This window comes from Triticum aestivum, chromosome 5D (genome assembly GCF_018294505.1).
Source record: "Triticum aestivum cultivar Chinese Spring chromosome 5D, IWGSC CS RefSeq v2.1, whole genome shotgun sequence".
Taxonomy (NCBI): domain Eukaryota; kingdom Viridiplantae; phylum Streptophyta; class Magnoliopsida; order Poales; family Poaceae; genus Triticum; species Triticum aestivum.
The window spans coordinates 51800589-51819458 of NC_057808.1; the positions used below are offsets into that span (position 1 = coordinate 51800589).

An 18870-nucleotide genomic window follows, 5' to 3' on the forward strand; every position below is an offset into this window, starting at 1 on the left:
TGTCAAAGCTAGTGACAAGAATAAGAGAAAGCTGAAGGACATCAAGGATATTTGTGATGAAGAGTGATTTGTAATATGACAATGTGGGTCATTATCTTAAGTTTCAAGCATTGAACTATGGCTTGTAATGTGTCAACCAGTGGCAGTTTGTAGTATTTGAAGTAGGGTGTAGCCTTGAACTATGTCTTGTAAGCTTTGAACTATGGTGTCATGATGTTAACTATGTTGTTAAGTATGATGTTAACTATGGTTTCATGATGTTAACTATGTTAGTGACTTATTTGATTCGTTATCACATTTGGTTACCGTCGACGTCGGGGCACCCTAGATGATCAAATGAGGTTATCTTGGATACCGTCGATGTCAAGGCACCCTAGATGATCAAATGAGGCTATCTTGGATACCGTCAACGTCGAGGCACCCTAGATGATCCAATGAGGTGATCTTGGATACCGTCGACGTCAAGGCACCCTAGATGATCAAATGAGGTTATCTTGGATATCGTCGACGTTGAGGCACCCTAGATGATCCAATGAGGTTATCTTGGATACCGTCGACGCCGAGGCACCCTAGATGATCAAATGAGGTTATCTTGGATACCATTGACGTCGAGGCACCCTAGATGATCCAATGAGGTTATCTTGGATACCGTCGACGTCGAGCCACCCTAGATGATCAAATGATGTTATCTTCGATCACAATAGTAGCCATATTCATCACACTTATTAGCAAACAATAAGAAAAATAGGAGCCACAGCTGACTAGAAAGTACTCATCACAACCATAATAAAGATGTTTTGAACATCAACAGCTAACCAGAACGAACACAAGTTTTCATCAGAGCCCAACAAGTCCACTAGGTACCTTACATGAAAGTACTCATCACAACCAGAATAAAGATGTTTTGAACATCAACAGCTAACCAGAACCAAAACAATTTTTCATCACAGCCCAACAAGTACACTAGGTACCTTACATGAAAGGTGTCATCACAACCAAAAGTTGAGCATTGAGAGGAGGAATTTGGAGTTTCACATTGCTGATCTTGTCAAAGCTAGTGACAAGAACAAGAGAAAGCTGAAGGACATCAAGGATATTTTTGATGAAGAGTGATTTCTAATATGACCATGTGGGTCATTATCTTAAGTTTCAAGCATTGAAATATGGCTTGTAATGTGTCAACCAGTGGCAGTTTGTAGTATTTGAAGTAGGGTGTAGCCTTGAACTATGTCTTGTAAGCTTTGAACTATGGTGTCATGATGTTAACTATGTTGTTAAGTATGATGTTAACTATGGTGTCATGATGTTAACTATGTTAGTGACTTATTTGATTTGTTATCACATTTGGTTACCGTCGACGTCGGGGCACCCTAGATGATCAAATGAGGTTATCTTGGATACCGTCGACGTCAAGGCACCCTAGATGATCAAATGAGGTTATCTTGGATACCGTCAACGTCGAGGCACCCTAGTTCATCCAATGAGGTGATCTTGGATACCGTCGACGTCAAGGCACCCTAGATGATCAAATGAGGTTATCTTGGATATCGTCGACGTCGAGGCACCCTAAATGATCCAATGAGGTTATCTTGGATACCGTCGACGTCGAGGCACCCTAGATGGTCAAATGAGGTTATCTTGGATACCGTCGACGTCGAGGCACCCTAGATGATCCAATGAGGTTATCTTGATACCGTCGAAGTCGAGGCACCCTAGATGATCAAATGAGTTTATCTTGGATACCATCGACGTCCAGGCACCCTAGATGATCCAATGAGGTTATCTTGGATACCGTCGACGTCGAGGCACCCTAGATGATCAAATGAGGTTATCTTCGATCACAATACTAGCCACATTCATCACACTTATTAGCAAACAATAAGAAAAATAGGAGCCACTGCTAACCAGAAAGTACTCATCACAACCAAAATAAAGATGTTTTGAACATCAACAGCTAACCAGAACCAACACAAGTTTTCATCAGAGCCCAACAAGTCCACTAGGTACCTTACATGAAAGTACTCATCACAACCAGAATAAAGATGTTTTGAACATCAACAGCTAACCAGAACCAAAACAATTTTTCATCACATCCCAACAAGTCCACTAGGTACCTTACATAAAAGGTGTCATCACAACCAAAATTTGAGCATTGAGATGAGGAATTTGGAGTTTCACATTGCTGATCTTGTCAAAGCTAGTGACAAGAACAAGAGAAAGCTGAAGGACATCAAGGATATTTGTGATGAAGAGTGATTTTTAATATGACCGAGTGGGTCATTATCTTAAGTTTCGAGCATTGAACTATGGCTTGTAATGTGTTAACCAGTGGCAGTTTGTAGTATTTGAAGTAGGGCGTAGCCTTGAACTATGTCTTGTAAGCTTTGAACTATGGTGTCATGATGTTAACTATGTTGTTAAGTATGATGTGAACTATGGTGTCATGATGTTAACTATGTTAGTGACTTATTTGGTTTGTTATCACATTTGGTTACCGTCGACGTCGGGGCGCCCTAGATGATCAAATGAGTTTATCTTCGATACCGTCGACATCAAGGCACCCTAGATGATCAAATGAGGTTATCTTGGATACCGTCGACGTCGAGGCACCCTAGATGATCCAATGAGGTGATCTTGGATACCGTCGACGTCAAGGCACCCTAGATGATCAAATGAGTTTATCTTGGATATCGTCGACATTGAGGCACCCTAGATGATCCAATGAGGTTATCTTGGATACCGTCGACGCCGAGGCACCCTAGATGATCATATGAGGTTATCTTGGATACCGTCGACGTCGAGGCACCGTAGATGATCCAATGAGGTTATCTTTGATACCGTCGACGTCGAGGCACCCTAGATGATCCAGTGAGGTTATCTTGGATACCGTCGATGTCGAGGCACCCTAGATGATCAAATGAGGTTATCTTGGATACCGTCGACATCGAGGCACCCTAGATGATCCAATGAGGTTATCTTGGATACCATCGACGTCGAGGCACCCTAGATGATCAAATGAGGTTATCTTCGATCACAATAGTAGCCACATTCATCACACTTATTAGCAAACAGTAAGAAAAATAGGAGCCACAGCTAACCAGAAAGTACTCATCACAACCAAAATAAAGATGTTTTGAACATCAATAGCTAACCAGAACCAACACAAGTTTTCATCAGAGCCCAACAAGTCCACTTGGTACCTTACATGAAAGTACTCATCACAACCAGAATAAAGATGTTTTGAACATCAACAGCTAACCAGAACCAAAACAATTTTTCATCACAGCCCAACAAGTCCACTAGGTACCTTACATGAAAGGTGTCATCACAACCAAAAGTTTAGCATTGAGATGAGGAATTTGGAGTTTCACATTGCTGATCTTGTCAAAGCTAGTGACAAGAACAAGAGAAAGCTGAAGGACATCAAGGATATTTGTGATGAAGAGTGATTTGTAATATGACCATGTGGGTCATTATCTTAAGTTTCAAGCATTGAGCTATGGCTGGTAATGTGTGAACCAGTGGCAGTTTGTAGTATTTGAAGTAGGGTGTAGCCTTGAACTATGTCTTGTAAGCTTTGAACTATGGTGTCATGATGTTAACTATGTTGTTAAGTATGATGTGAATTATGGTGTCATGATGTTAACTATGTTAGTGACTTATTTGGTTTGTCATCACATTTGGTTACCGTCAATGTCGGGGCACCCTAGATGATCAAATGAGGTTATCTTGGATACCGTCGACGTCAACGCACCCTCGATGATCAAATGAGGTTATCTTGGATACCGTCGACGTCGAGGCACCCTAGATGATCCAATGAGGTGATCTTGGATACCGTCGACGTCAAGGCACCCTAGATGATCAAATGAGGTTATCTTGGATATCGTCGACGTAGAGGCACCCTAGATGATCCAATGAGGTTATCTTGGATACCGTCGACGTCGAGGCACCCTAGATGATCAAATGAGGTTATCTTGGATACCGTCGACGTCGAGGCACCGTAGATGATCCAATGAGGTTATCTTTGATACCGTCGATGTCGAGGCACCCTAGATGATCAAATGAGGTTATCTTGGATACCGTCGACATCGAGGCACCCTAGATGATCCAATGAGGTTATATTGGATACCATCGACGTCGAGGCACCCTAGATGATCAAAGGAGGTTATCTTCGATCACAATAGTAGCCACATTCATCACACTTATTAGCAAACAATAAGAAAAATAGGAGCCACAGCTAACCAGAAAGTACTCATCACAACCAAAATAAAGATGTTTTGAACATCAATAGCTAACCAGAACCAACACAAGTTTTCATCAGAGCCCAACAAGTCCACTAGGTACCTTACATGAAAGTACTCATCACAAAAAGAATAAAGATGTTTTGAACATCAACAGCTAACCAGAACCAAAACAATTTTTCATCACAGCCCAACAAGTCCACTAGGTACCTTACATGAAAGGTGTCATCACAACCAAAAGTTGAGCATTGAGATGAGGAATTTGGAGTTTCACATTGCTGATCTTGTCAAAGCTAGTGACAAGAACAAGAGAAAGCTGACGGACATCAAGGATATTTGTGATGAAGAGTGATTTGTAATATGACCATGTGGGTCATTATCTTAAGTTTCAAGCATTGAGCTATGGCTTGTAATGTGTGAACCAGTGGCAGTTTGTAGTATTTGAAGTAGGGTGTAGCTTTGAACTATGTCTTGTAAGCTTTGAACTATGGTGTCATGATGTTAACTATGTTGTTAAGTATGATGTGAATTATGGTGTCATGATGTTAACTATGTTAGTGACTTATTTGGTTTGTTATCACATTTGGTTACCGTCAATGTCGGGGCACCCTAGATGATCAAATGAGGTTATCTTGGATACCGTCGACGTCAAGGCACCCTATATGATCAAATGAGGTTATCTTGGATACCGTCGACGTCGAGGCACCCTAGATGATCCAATGAGGTGATCTTGGATACCGTCGATGTCAAGGCACCCTAGATGATCAAATGAGGTTATCTTGGATATCGTCGACGTAGAGGCACCCTAGATGATCCAATGAGGTTATCTTGGATACCGTCGACGTCGAGGCACCCTGGATGATCAAATGAGGTTATCTTGGATACCGTCGACGTCGAGGCACCCTAGATGATCCAATGTGGTTATCTTTGATACCGTCGACGTCGAGGCACCCTAGATGATCCAGTAAGGTTATCTTGGATACCGTCGATGTCGAGGCACCCTAGATGATCAAATGAGGTTATCTTGGATACCGTCGACATCGAGGCACCCTAGATGATCCAATGAGGTTATCTTGGATACCATCAACGTCGAGGCACCCTAGATGATCAAATGAGGTTATCTTCAATCACAATAGTAGCCACATTCATCACACTTATTAGCAAACAATAAGAGAAATAGGAGCAACAGCTAAGCACAAAGTACTCATCACAACCAAAATAAAGATGTTTTGAACATCAACAGCTAACCAGAACCAACACAAGTTTTCACGAGAGCCCAACAAGTCCAATAGGTACCGTACATGAAAGTACTCATCACAACCAGAATAAAGATGTTTTGAACATCAACAGCTAACCAGAACGAAAACAATTTTTCATCACAGCCCAACAAGTCCACTAGGTACCTTACATAAAAGGTGTCATCACAACCAAAAGTTGAGCATTGAGATGAGGAATTTGGAGTTTCACATTGCTGATCTTGTCAAAGCTAGTGACAAGAACAAGAGAAAGCTGAAGGACATCAAAGATATTTGTGATGAAGAGTGATTTGTAATATGACCATGTGGGTCATTATCTTAAGTTTCAAGCATTGAACTATGGCTTGTAATGTGTGAACCAGTGGCAGTTTGTAGTATTTGAAGTAGGGTGTAGCCTTGAACTATGTCTTGTAAGCTTTGAACTATGGTGTCATGATGTTAACTATGTTGTTAAGTATGATGTTAACTATGGTGTAATGATGTTAACTATGTTAGTGACTAATTTGGTTTGTTGTCACATTTGGTTACCGTCGATATCGGGGCACCCTAGATGATCAAATGAGGTTATCTTGGATACCGTCGACGTCAAGGCACCCTAGATGATCAAATGAGGTTATCTTGGATACCGTCGACGTCGAGGCACCCTAGATGATCCAATGAGGTTATCTTGGATACCGTCGACATCGAGGCACCCTAGATGATCCAATGAGGTTATCTTCGATACCATCAACGTCGAGGCACCCTAGATGATCAAATGAGGTTATCTTCGATCACAATAGTAGCCACATTCATCACACTTATTAGCAAACAATAAGAGAAATAGGAGCCACAGCTAAGCACAAAGTACTCATCACAACCAAAATAAAGATGTTTTGAACATCAACAGCTAACCAGAACCAACACAAGTTTTCATGAGAGCCCAACAAGTCCACTAGGTACCGTACATGAAAGTACTCATCACAACCAGAATAAAGATGTTTTGAACATCAACTGCTAACCAGAACCAAAACAATTTTTCATCACAGCCCAACAAGTCCACTAGGTACCTTACATAAAAGGTGTCATCACAACCAAAAGTTGAGCATTGAGATGAGGAATTTGGAGTTTCACATTGCTGATCTTGTCAAAGCTAGTGACAAGAACAAGAGAAAGCTGAAGGACATCAAGGATATTTGTGATGAAGAGTGATTTGTAATATGACCATGTGGGTCATTATCTTAAGTTTCAAGCATTGAACTATGGCTTGTAATGTGTGAACCAGTGGCAGTTTGTAGTATTTGAAGTAGGGTGTAGCCTTGAACTATGTCTTGTAAGCTTTGAACTATGGTGTCATGATGTTAACTATGTTGCTAAGTATGATGTTAACTATGGTGTCATGATGTTAACTATGTTAGTGACTAATTTGGTTTGTTGTCACATTTGGTTACCGTCGATATCGGGGCACCCTAGATGATCAAATGAGGTTATCTTGGATACCGTCGACGTCAAGGCACCCTAGATGATCAAATGAGGTTATCTTGGATACCGTCGACGTCGAGGCACCCTAGATGATCCAATGAGGTTATCTTGGATACCGTCGACGTCGAGGCACCCTAGATGATCGAATGAGGTTATCTTGGATATCATCGACGTCGAGGCACCCTAGATGATCCAATGAGGTTATCTTGGATACCGTCGACGTCGAGGCACCCTAGATGATCCAATGAGGTTATCTTGGATACCGTCGATGTCGCGGCACCCTAGATGATCAAATGAGGTTATCTTCGATATCATCGACGTCAAGGCACCCTAGATGATCGAATGAGGTTATCTTGGATACCGTCGACGTCGAGGCACCCTAGATGATCAAATGAGGTTATCTTGGATACCGTCAACGTCGAGGCACCCTAGATGATCCAATGAGGTTATCTTGGATACCGTCGACGTCGAGGCACCCTAGATGATCAAATGAGGTTATCTTGGATACCATCGACGTCGAGGCACCCTAGATGATCAAATGAGGTTATCTTCGATCACAATAGTAGCCACATTCATCACACTTATTAGCAAACAATAAGAAAAATAGGAGCCACAGCTAACCATAAAGTACTCATCACAACCAAAATAAAGATGTTTTGAACATCAACAGCTAACCAGAACCAAAACAAGTTTTCATCACGGACCAACTAGTCCACTAGGTACCTTACATGAAAGGTGTCATCACAACCAAAATGCAGATGTTTTGAACATCATCAGCTAACCAGAACCCAAACAATTTTTCATCACAGCCCAACAAGTCCACTAGGTACCTTACATGAAAGGTGTCATCACAACCAAAAGTTGAGCATTGAGATGAGGAATTTGGAGTTTCACATTGCTGATCTTGTCAAAGCTAGTGACAAGAACAAGAGAAAGCTGAAGGACATCAAGGATATTTGTGATGAAGAGTGATTTGTAATATGACCATGTGGGTCATTATCTTAAGTTTCAAGCATTGAGCTATGGCTTGTAATGTGTGAACCAGTGGCAGTTTGTAGTATTTGAAGTAGGGTGTAGCCTTGAACTATGTCTTGTAAGCTTTGAACTATGGTGTCATGATGTTAACTACGTTGTTAAGTATGATGTGAACTATGGTGTCATGATGTTAACTATGTTAGTGACTTATTTGGTGTGTTATCACATTTGGTTACCATCAACGTCGGGGCACCCTAGATGATCAAATGAGGTTATCTTGGATACCGTCGACGTCAAGGCACCCTAGATGATCAAATGAGGTTATCTTGGATACCGTCGACGTCGAGGCACCCTAGATGATCCAATGAGGTGATCTTGGATACCGTCGACGTCAAGGCACCCTAGATGATCAAATGAGGTTATCTTGGATATCGTCGACGTTGAGGCACCCAAGATGATCCAATGAGGTTATCTTGGATACCGTCGACGTCGAGGCACCCTAGATGATCAAATGAGGTTATCTTGGATACCGTCGACGTCGAGGCACCCTAGATGATCCAATGAGGTTATCTTTGATACCGTCGACGTCGAGGCACCCTAGATGATCCAGTGAGGTTATCTTGGATACCGTCGATGTCGAGGCACCCTAGATGATCAAATGACATTCTCATGGATACCGTCGACATCGAGGCACCCTAGATGATCCAATGAGGTTATCTTGGATTCCATCGACGTCGAGGCACCCTAGATGATCAAATGAGGTTATCTTCGATCACAATAGTAGCCACATTCATCACACTTATTAGCAAACAATAAGAAAAATAGGAGCCACAGCTAACCAGAAAGTACTCATCACAACCAAAATAAAGTTGTTTTAAACATCAACATCTAACCAGAACCAACACAAGTTTTCATCAGAGCCCAACAAGTCCACTAGGTACCTTACATGAAAGTACTCATAACAACCAGAATAAAGATGTTTTGAACATCAACAGCTAACCAGAACCAAAACAATTTTTCATCACAGCCCAACAAGTCCACTAGGTACCTTACATGAAAGGTGTCATCACAACCAAAAGTTGAGCATTGAGATGAGGAATTTGGAGTTTCACATTGCTGATCTTGTCAAAGCTAGTGACAAGAACAAGAGAAAGCTGAAGGACATCAAGGATATTTGTGATGAAGAGTGATTTGTAATATGACCATGTGGGTCATTATCTTAAGTTTCAAGCATTGAGCTATGGCTTGTAATGTGTGAACCAGTGGCAGTTTGTAGTATTTGAAGTAGGGTGTAGCCTTGAACTATGTCTTGTAAGCTTTGAACTATGGTGTCATGATGTTAACTACGTTGTTAAGTATGATGTTAACTATGGTGTCATGATGTTAACTATGTTAGTGACTTATTTGGTTTGTTATCACATTTGGTTACTGTCGACGTCGGGGCACCCTAGATGATCAAATGAGGTTATCTTGGATACCGTCGACGTCAAGGCACCCTAGATGATCAAATGAGGTTATCTTGGATACCGTCGACGTCGAGGCACCCTAGATGATCCAATGAGGTTATCTTGGATACCGACGACGTCAAGGCACCCTAGATGATCAAATGAGGTTATCTTGGATATCATCGACGTCGAGGCACCCTAGATGATCCAATGAGGTTATCTTGGATCCCGTCGACGTCGAGGCACCCTAGATGATCAAATGAGGTTATCTTGGATACCGTCGACATCGAGGCACCCTAGATGATCCAATGAGGTTATCTTGGATACCGTCGACATCGAGGCACCCTAGATGATCCAATGAGGTTATCTTGATACCGTCGACGTCGAGGCACCGTAGATGATCAAATGAGGTTATCTTGGATACCATCGACGTCGAGGCACCCTAGATTATCCAATGAGGTTATCTTGGATACCGTCGACGTCGAGGCACCCTAGATGATCAAATGAGGTTATCTTCGATCACAATAGTAGCCACATTCATCACACTTATTAGCAAACAATAAGAAAAAAGGAGCCACAGCCAACCAGAAAGTACTCATCACAACCAAAATAAAGATGTTTTGAACATCAACAGCTAACCAGAACCAAAACAAGTTTTCATCATAGCCCAACAAGTCCACTAGGTACCTTACATGAAAGGTGTCATCACAACCAAAATGCAGATGTTTTGAACATCATCAGCTCACCACAAATTAACATAACTTCACCTGCTCCCCTGAGAACAGTTGAACCACTCAGACATCTTAAAGGATGGCTTCCTCACTCTTACACCTGCTCTCTTGGGGGTGAACTTGTTTCTTCCTCTTGGCCCAGCAGCAGTAGAGGAACTTGGACCTGCACCAGCAGTAGAAGAACTTGGACCAGCACCAGCAGTAGAAGTTGCAGTCCTTGTAGTTTTAGCTTTCTTTGTTGCCCTTGTAACAGGAGGAGTTGCAGCTGCAGCAGGAGCAGAAGGAGCTCTCCTTGGTGCACTAGGAGCTGTAGCAGGAGCAGAAGGACCTCTCCTTGCTGCCCTTGGAGCCCTTGGAGCTGCTGGAGCTGCAGTTTGAGCAGCAGCAGGAGCAGCAGGAGCAGAAGGAGCTCTTCTCCTTGGTGGCATCGGAGCAGGAGCAGATACAGTTCTAGGTGCCTCATCTCTCCTGTTTTCCTGCAATTATAGCATACAAATGTTAGAAGCTGGTATGTGAAAGTATAGAAAAACCTGCAACAGTAGTTACCTGGTGCTGGTTCATTCTCATAGCTAGGGTTGTCTTAAGAGCCTGCTTGCAACTAATGTATCTATGCCCAGTCCTATTGCAATTGCTACAAGTGATAGTTGCCATCCTAAATGTATCCTTTGGAGCTGGCTTTTCAAACTTGCTCTTTCTCCTCTTTGTCTCTTTGTTTCCTGGCTTTTCTTTGAACACTGTGGTTCAATGTCAGGGGTTCTAGTCTTTGGCCACAAATCAGGCCTAGGCACAGGGAGAACTATTTGACTATAAGCTACCTTATACATTGGTTTCTTGAAGAAATCATGAACAAAATATTCTAGCTTTAGTTTTGCCTTGTTGACTGCAGAAACAGCATGTTTGCAAGGAACTCCACACATGTCCCACTTCCTACAACCACATGTATTCAACAACAAGTTAACTGCATATGTGCTTTCTCCACTTGTCACCTGGAAGAGATCAGGTCCAGCTTTGATAGACTGACAAAACCTAGAATGATGTTTTGCTTCCTCTAGCTTCTCAGCATATGTTGGGCATATCTGCCACTTAGCAGTCTCAGTCTTTGTCCCATTTGCATTGAACTTCACTAACAGCTTTGTCCTGATCCCATCTACCATAGTTCTAATGGGTTTGGCTCTGACATCAAGTATCATCTTGTTAAAAACTTCACTTATATTGTTAACTACCAAGTCAGTTTTGCAATTGTTGTCCATGGCATGCCTAGCCCATGTATGTTTTGGTATCCAAGATAGCCATTTCCAAGCTGGCTCACACTCCTTTTTCATGCCTTCCATTGATGTTACATAACCATGCTCAGTATAGGAATAACTTCCCTGACACATGTATTTCTTCAACTCTTCCCCTCTAAAACCAGCTGTTTGAAAGTTCTGATAAATATGTCTAAGGCAGAATCTTTGTTTGCAGTTGGCGAATACATTGTTTATGGCTGTAAGAAGGCCCTGTTTGAATGAACTACAGTTTGAGAATACTACAACAATGCCATGTATGAAATTAGTAAACAAAGACAATTAATAAGCAATGAATGGAGTAGAGAGAGTAGTACCTTTTGCCTGTCAGATATAATAGTGTAGTAGCCAAACTTGCCTGACTCACCACCAATGGCATATTTTAATTGAGTAAGAAACCAAGACCAGCTTGCTGTGTTTTCCTTGTCCACTATTGCAAAAGCAATGGGAAATATGTTATTGTTTCCATCTCTTCCAGTGGCAGCCAAGATTTGCTGCCCTGTTGTCATCTTTATAAAGCAACCATCAACACCTATCACACAAGATCACAAGTAGATTACAAACAAATTAGTGGGTGTGCACATACAAATCTAGAGTCTGTCGTGGTTTTGTCACGGCAGATGTCCTAGTGAAAGGACTTAGTCGTGGAGCCATCGCGACGGGTTAGCTTAAAGGGGTTAAAGCGGACAAAGGACGCAGAGAGTTTATACTGGTTCGGCCCCTTGCGGTAAGGTAAAGGCCTAATCCAGTTGTTGTGGAATTGCTAGGGTTTCGATGACCAGGGAGTGAATCCGCTATGCCTGGCTCTCGAGTTGTTCTTTGTTGTCCCTAAACTGCCGTCGGGTCATCCCTTTATATACACAGGTTGACGCCCGGCGGTTTACAGAATCCCGAGGCCGGCTCATAAACGTGTCCGGCTCGGTTTCTACCTTTTCTTTATCTTACAACACAAGTTACATATGATATGGCGGTTTATGTCTATAGGCCCTAATTCACCTTTGGGCCCTGGGCCTTCGTAAAGCGCCACGCTCCTTGTCTTCATGGGCTTCAAATATAAATAACTCATTATCACTACGAGAAATATGTCAACTTGTGACCCTCACTATTGGCCGCTGAAAGGTCATAGTTTTTTATTTGCGACCTTTTTGTGACCAAAAACAGAAGGTCAAAAGCTGGCAGTCGTAAACCGAAATTAGCGACCTTTTCTATGAGAAGGTCGTAGATGTTTACGACCAAAACAGAAGGTCGTTGAACCCATGACCTTTTGTTTTGGTCACTGGCTGTCTGCCCAGGCCACGTCGGATCCGACGTGCCAAAATTGTGACCAATTGAAAAGGTCACTGACAAGATTCAGCCCGGTCCGATTCGGTGTTTTACATGGGCCGAGCCCATTAACTCAGCCTATTTGTGTTTTTTCCATCAATTTTTTGTTGGGTTCATGGGCAAGCCCAATATGGCAGCCTTTTTTATTGTTGGGCCGCGGCCATTTTGGCTAAACAATTTCATTTCTTTTTTTATTAAATGGGTCCACTAGTCAGATGGGTCCCAATTGTTAGGTTCTGGTAACAGGTTTCTATTTGTCAGGTAAGTGGGCCCCATCTATCAGACTCATCTTCTTCATATTTCAAGTAGTATTTAGATTGGCAGAGACAAAAACACACATAATACTTAAACAAGAGCAACCAGATCACATAATACAAGCTCTATCCGTGCCATTACAAAGGGCCATGTATAATACAATACTTTACAAGCTCTACAAGTGTAATATAGTACTACATCACAAGCTCCTGTCATGAACAACACACTGGACTCGCTGGACTCTCTCATATTTCTATGCAACTTCAACAGGACAAAAACTTCGGTAGTCAGGGCTGGAACCATAGTCAGATGAACAACACGCCGGACTCGCTCGACGGCGATAGTCAGGGCTGAGACCAAACAAAACAGCAACATGGCTTCCTCTGTCATCCTGTTACATGAATCAGAGAAGAATGAGAAAAACTGGGGCAAATATATTATGAACAGACCATTCAAGAAAAGGACATGTATTTAGAATGATAACACAAATTCAGCTAGTACCATGCTTTTTGTTGTCGAGCTAGTTAAAATGAGATAGTAGTTCATATAAGAAACAGAGACACAATATGAATATGCATGGCACATATGCAGGTTGTACAAAAAACTGCACTACAACACATTCCGCCTAAAACAAAATACCATTCTACTATCACGACCATACATTCAACTGGCAAGATCTAACAATACTCGTCAGCACACGCATACTAACATCACAAAGGCAGGAGAGAATAAAGGGAACCAAGGAAGATACATGTGGATGATAGTGTCGACGATGATCTGGATTGAGTTAGCATTGATGAGGAAGTGGATGGTGTCCATGGTGTGCTTTAGATGCACACAGCCATGAGCTTCTTGCCGCTGTTGCATCCGTTCGCTCGATGATGGGTACCAATGCATCCAAGTAGAACAAAACCACCAACATTAACCAACAGCTTCAAGTACAAGCAAGTATATATCAAGTGACAGTGAAAACAAGTTGAGAAAACACTGTAAATATCTATTTCATGTCATGCAAAATTCAAACCGAATAAACCTATGCATACGAAGGTGAAATATTACAAAGAAAGCACTCATCAGGTAGCATGCATGCAAAATCTCTGTGTTGGCAGTAGTAAATACTCTCTGTGTTAGCAGTAGTAAAACTCATGCAGTACCAAGTTAACAACTTTGAGTCAGAAAAGCTAGAAGTGTCTCTTAAGAGAGACCAGAACTTAGAATTAAGGCACATATCATATTCTGAACAGCATCAGCACCATGGTAGTAACAATTAACAGTAGTAGGACATCAATGGGGCACAACTTAGTTTACTGCAGACGGATGGACAGACAATTACCTTCTCGAGGCAGGGGCGAGCGTCCTTGAAGTCGAGGAAGATGAGCGTGAGGGTGGCGCTAATGGCACTCCAGGACATGTTGAGCCCGAGCAGCAGTGCCACAAGCATGCCCAAGGTGATGGTGTACATGCGGAAGGTGATTTTCTCCCCAGATTCAGTGCATGGAACCGCTCCCTTCCGTTCCCAACAGCAGCAAGGTACTGGTGCTACTTCCGTGCAAAGAAAAATCTTGTAAGCATGATAGAAGGCTGGGATGGCAGGAAGTGAAAATCCTGTCTAACAACATGAGCAGAGCACTAGTTACAAGCATGATAGAAGGCTGGGTGAAGAATATACGAAACTGAACCAATCAATTCAATTCAAAGGGTGTATCTTGTGTAAATGATGCTAGCAATCTCAGTTTCATGCATATATATATAGCAAAAAATTTATTAGATAATCCTAACTCCATACTTAACAGATATTCATTCCTCAGAATACTCAACAGAGAGTATTCCCTGCCACAAGCAGCAAGATGAGCGGGGTTTGGGCGAGATCCAGCGAGGTGCAGGGCTGCTCGTTGGGTAACTAGTACCTGGATGTATGGAGTGAGGAGGGGGAGCTGCAGCATACTAATCTTGGGCGTGAAGAGTGGAAACTACCATGTATTGCCCAAGAATTGAACCCAGCTTTGACATGCATGCTGGAATTCAACTCCATTGGTTGTCACAGAGATAAGAATAAAATCAACATTGCTTTGTTTGCCACTTATTGATGAAGCTACTAATCAGGATTAAATGCAGACAGTAGTAGTAGTAGTAGTAGTAGTAGTAGTAGTAGTAGTAGTAGTAGTAGTAGTAGTAGTAGTAGTAGTAGTAGTAGTAGTAGTAGTAGTAGTAGTAGTAGTAGTAGTAGTAGCAAAGCAGTATATATATTAATTTGACTAAACTGAACCAACACCACAAGTCTGCATACAATGAAGTTACTAGGTAGGGATCATATAACATGAGGCAGATGGATGATTAGCAAACATGCTGGGTGGCCAACAAATGAACAACATATAAAATACTCCTACTATTGTAGTAGTTAAGATGATGAGACAAAGGACAACAGCATGCAGAGTTCCTGATGCACTGGAGTGGCCCAACTCGGCTGCACCACACTGAGGCACATTTGTTCCATCGAGCTCGACCATGTGCAGGCTTCATCATCGCCGTGGAGGTCCCGGTGGTCGTCCTGGTCCATGGAGTGTGAATCTTATTATTTCATTTCAGAGAACGTTAAACACAAATGGCATGTATATGGATCACTGTGGACAAGCAAACTTCGCTAATAAATATGAACAAGGCCTACTATAGCATAGCAGGTAAGGAGTTAGATTAACTCAAGTATTGGTGACTAATAGACCTATTATTTCATTTCAAAGAAAGCCTGAAACACAAATGGCATGCATATAGATACCAAGGACAAGCAAACTTAGCTAATAAATATGAACAAGGTCTACTATAGCATAGCAGGCAAGTATTGGTGACAAATAGACCTGTATTAAGAGTAAACAGAACTAGCTCAGAAAACAAATCTATATTAAGAGTATCATGTGTGAATGTGATACAGTAAAAAATTGCATGCTATGTACATCAAGTTAAAAGGCACAAGTTATACAGTAGCCTAAAGCAGAGCAAGTGTACAGCAAGTTGATAAAAGAATGCCCAGACATGGCATTTGATTTCACAAGAGAAGAATGTGTAAGGTGCAATGTTGTGTACACTTTGTAATTCTATAATAATTTGTAGTGCACTATGGCTAGAAGCCAGAGTACACTTGAAGCTACGAACTATGCAACAAGCCTGAAACTCCAACAACAAGAAGCAGAGTTAAGTTCCTAGCCATCAGACAAGACTGGAACTCCCAGCATTTGCCTCTCAAATTTTTATATAAAGTGAAAATTCCCAGCAGGGTAGATAGACATATGCTATTGTTTAGAATTGCATGATAAATTGCGAGAAGTCTTCGAATACAGAGTCTTATGCAAAGTTATTACAATCAGTATGATGTTGTCAAGGTCATCCAAGTACTTGCCCTTTTACATGCATATATAGCTATATGTAGGAGAATAATAGAGTACTAGCCGCACCTGCTAGATGTATTTCAGAATGAGAGGTCAAAAATAGGTAAAAATACTGATGCAAGCTATGCTCTACAACAAGTGCAGAGCAGCTACACAAGAAAAATACAAGCCCACTGATACTAGTTGTGCACTTGTTTCTTTCGTTCACCAATGATCTGATCTATAGTGAAAGCGAAAGCACGGCCAAAAGAAGTTAAAAATGTTATTAGTTGTAAGAGGATAGAGATGACACTGGATCTCAGAACAATATCAGATCAGGTTGTTGAAGACGTTTATGACGATGTTGTTGTTTGTGATGGCGTCGATCTGCGGCCCCGGGAACTGCATGTTGATCAGGATCCCCTGCACCGCCGCCAGCATCAGCCCAAGAACAGAGCAAGAGGAAGGGTGCAATGCGCGCGCGTACTGCCAACCGCCGTACGTAGAGGTCTTGAAGTGGAGGAAGGATTCATACCATAGCACCGACCGCTGCCGAGGTCTTGAAGGCTGCGGTGGGTTTCCATGGCCGGGCTTCATCCCGTCGCTTGTCGATGTTCCTCCTGTCCTACCTGCAGAGACAGAGACGGGGGTGAGAGGGAGGGGGAGATTGATCCACCTGTAGTACTAGGATTACACAGCAACTAGTAGCAGAACTAGCAAGAAATAACCAAATTGAGTGTACACCAATATCATATGAATCCACAACACAATCGAGCAACAAATTGGTATAAGAACAGCTGCTGCATAAACCGTGAACTACAGGTGGAGAAATAACCCTTTTCATGAGTATACTAAGCACTAATATGGGTTACAGCTAGTTGACAACTGACACCGTGTAGACCATGATGTGAGTATACTAAGCACTCATATGAGTATTACCAAGGACTTCCATGACATTATTACCCCAAAGACATACTGGAAAATTAAAACTGCACTGTTTATGCCTCTGATCACATAAAAGCAGCTACCTCCCTTAACAAATTCACATCACTGTCAGTTTTGTGATATTGTTGCATAAATAGCTCTACGATCAAGTTAATAAATCTATTTAGAATGTAGTGTGTGCAGCAAACAACTTGATTGAGAAACCATGCTCTGTCTAGGCATAATACTCCTGACTGAGGTAGAAAAAACGTTGGTCTTCTAAGTTGACTTCAACGCCAACCAGATCAGTAGTATGTACGCGTACAGACTAGTCAATGTAAGCATGCTGCACTCCTATCTATATCTAGTAGCTGAATTAGTACACACATAGACTAATCCTGCCTGTCTAGTAGCTCAAGTGACATCTCAATCGTCCTATTTCGATATAAACTTCAACTCAAACAGGGACGTCTCTTTGGTATAAACTGGAAAAGTCTATGCCATAAGAGATGACGAGAATCGAACTGTTGTAACTCTTACAGTTAACAGAATTTCATAGCTAACCTCTGCAATTGAGAATATCTTGAACAGTATGTGTCCCTTCCTGATACAGGCCAATCAGTGGTTTCTCTGGTGTTCCGTGTACCGCTAGCTTTGCCCGGCAACGCCATTCTGACTAAAAACAAGGTTCCCACATTCAGACTTAGCGACAAAGCAAATCCACCAACTAATCACATCAATTGCTTATGCACCTAAAACATGTACTAGGAAGTGGGAACATTTTGAACCTAAAATTCTTCTCCGTTACTGGATCAGGTGACCAGAAGCTATGCAAACTAATTTAGTGGAAACCAAATAGAAACCTCATCCCACACATTTCCTGCTAGAGATTCATGGGAGCTGCACTCACCAGCCTGCCCCTGCTGAAGGTGAAGTCCTTGATTCCGTGGCCACTGAAGAAATCCGCCTCCTCCTGCAGCACCGGCGGCTTGTCCAGGTCAACTCGTGCATGCATCTGGAACACCTACGAACCACGCAGAAGAAGAGTCAGCTCACAAGCACGCACGTACCGAAGTGGTACACAGTATCTTGTTGAATCGAAGGAATCAAAGCGGCGAGAACCGAACTGTTGGAGAGACGAGATCGAAGGATCACTCACGTGGCGGAGGTCGGCCTTAAGGGGCGCCGCGGCCTCCCGGGACGACGAGGCCGCCGTCGTCAGCGCGGAGGCAGTCACCCGCGAGGGCGGCCAGCAGGCTTGGCCTGGACGTGCTTGACCTTGGAGAGGATCTCCCGCGGCCGCCATCGCTGATGCTGCTGCTGGATCCGAGCTTCCGGGGATTGGGGATCGGGGAGACGAAACCCTAGCTACAGCGGAGGAGGAAGAAGAGCTGGGAGCGGGAGCGAGGTTCGGGTGCAACGCGAGGGAAGGAGGGCGCCGCCGGTGACAGAAAGGAAGGAGGGCGCCGCCGGTGCCAGCGCGTGGGAAGGAGGGCGCGGCGCGAGGGGTGAGGGAGAGGCCGGTCTGGATCGGGGACAGAGAGAGGGAGGCGGCGGGCGGAAGGAAGGGAGGAGAGGTGAGAGAGAGGTAGGGTTTGGTGCGGTGGTTTTTTTCCTTTT

The 18870-nt window shown here is 42.8% G+C and overlaps 1 pseudogene; it reads right to left on the reverse strand.

Moving 5' to 3' along the window:
• Positions 1–16656: 16656 nt before the first annotated feature.
• On the reverse strand, positions 16657–18556 carry LOC123126322 (uncharacterized; annotated as a pseudogene).
• Between the last annotated feature and the right edge of the window lie 314 nt (positions 18557–18870).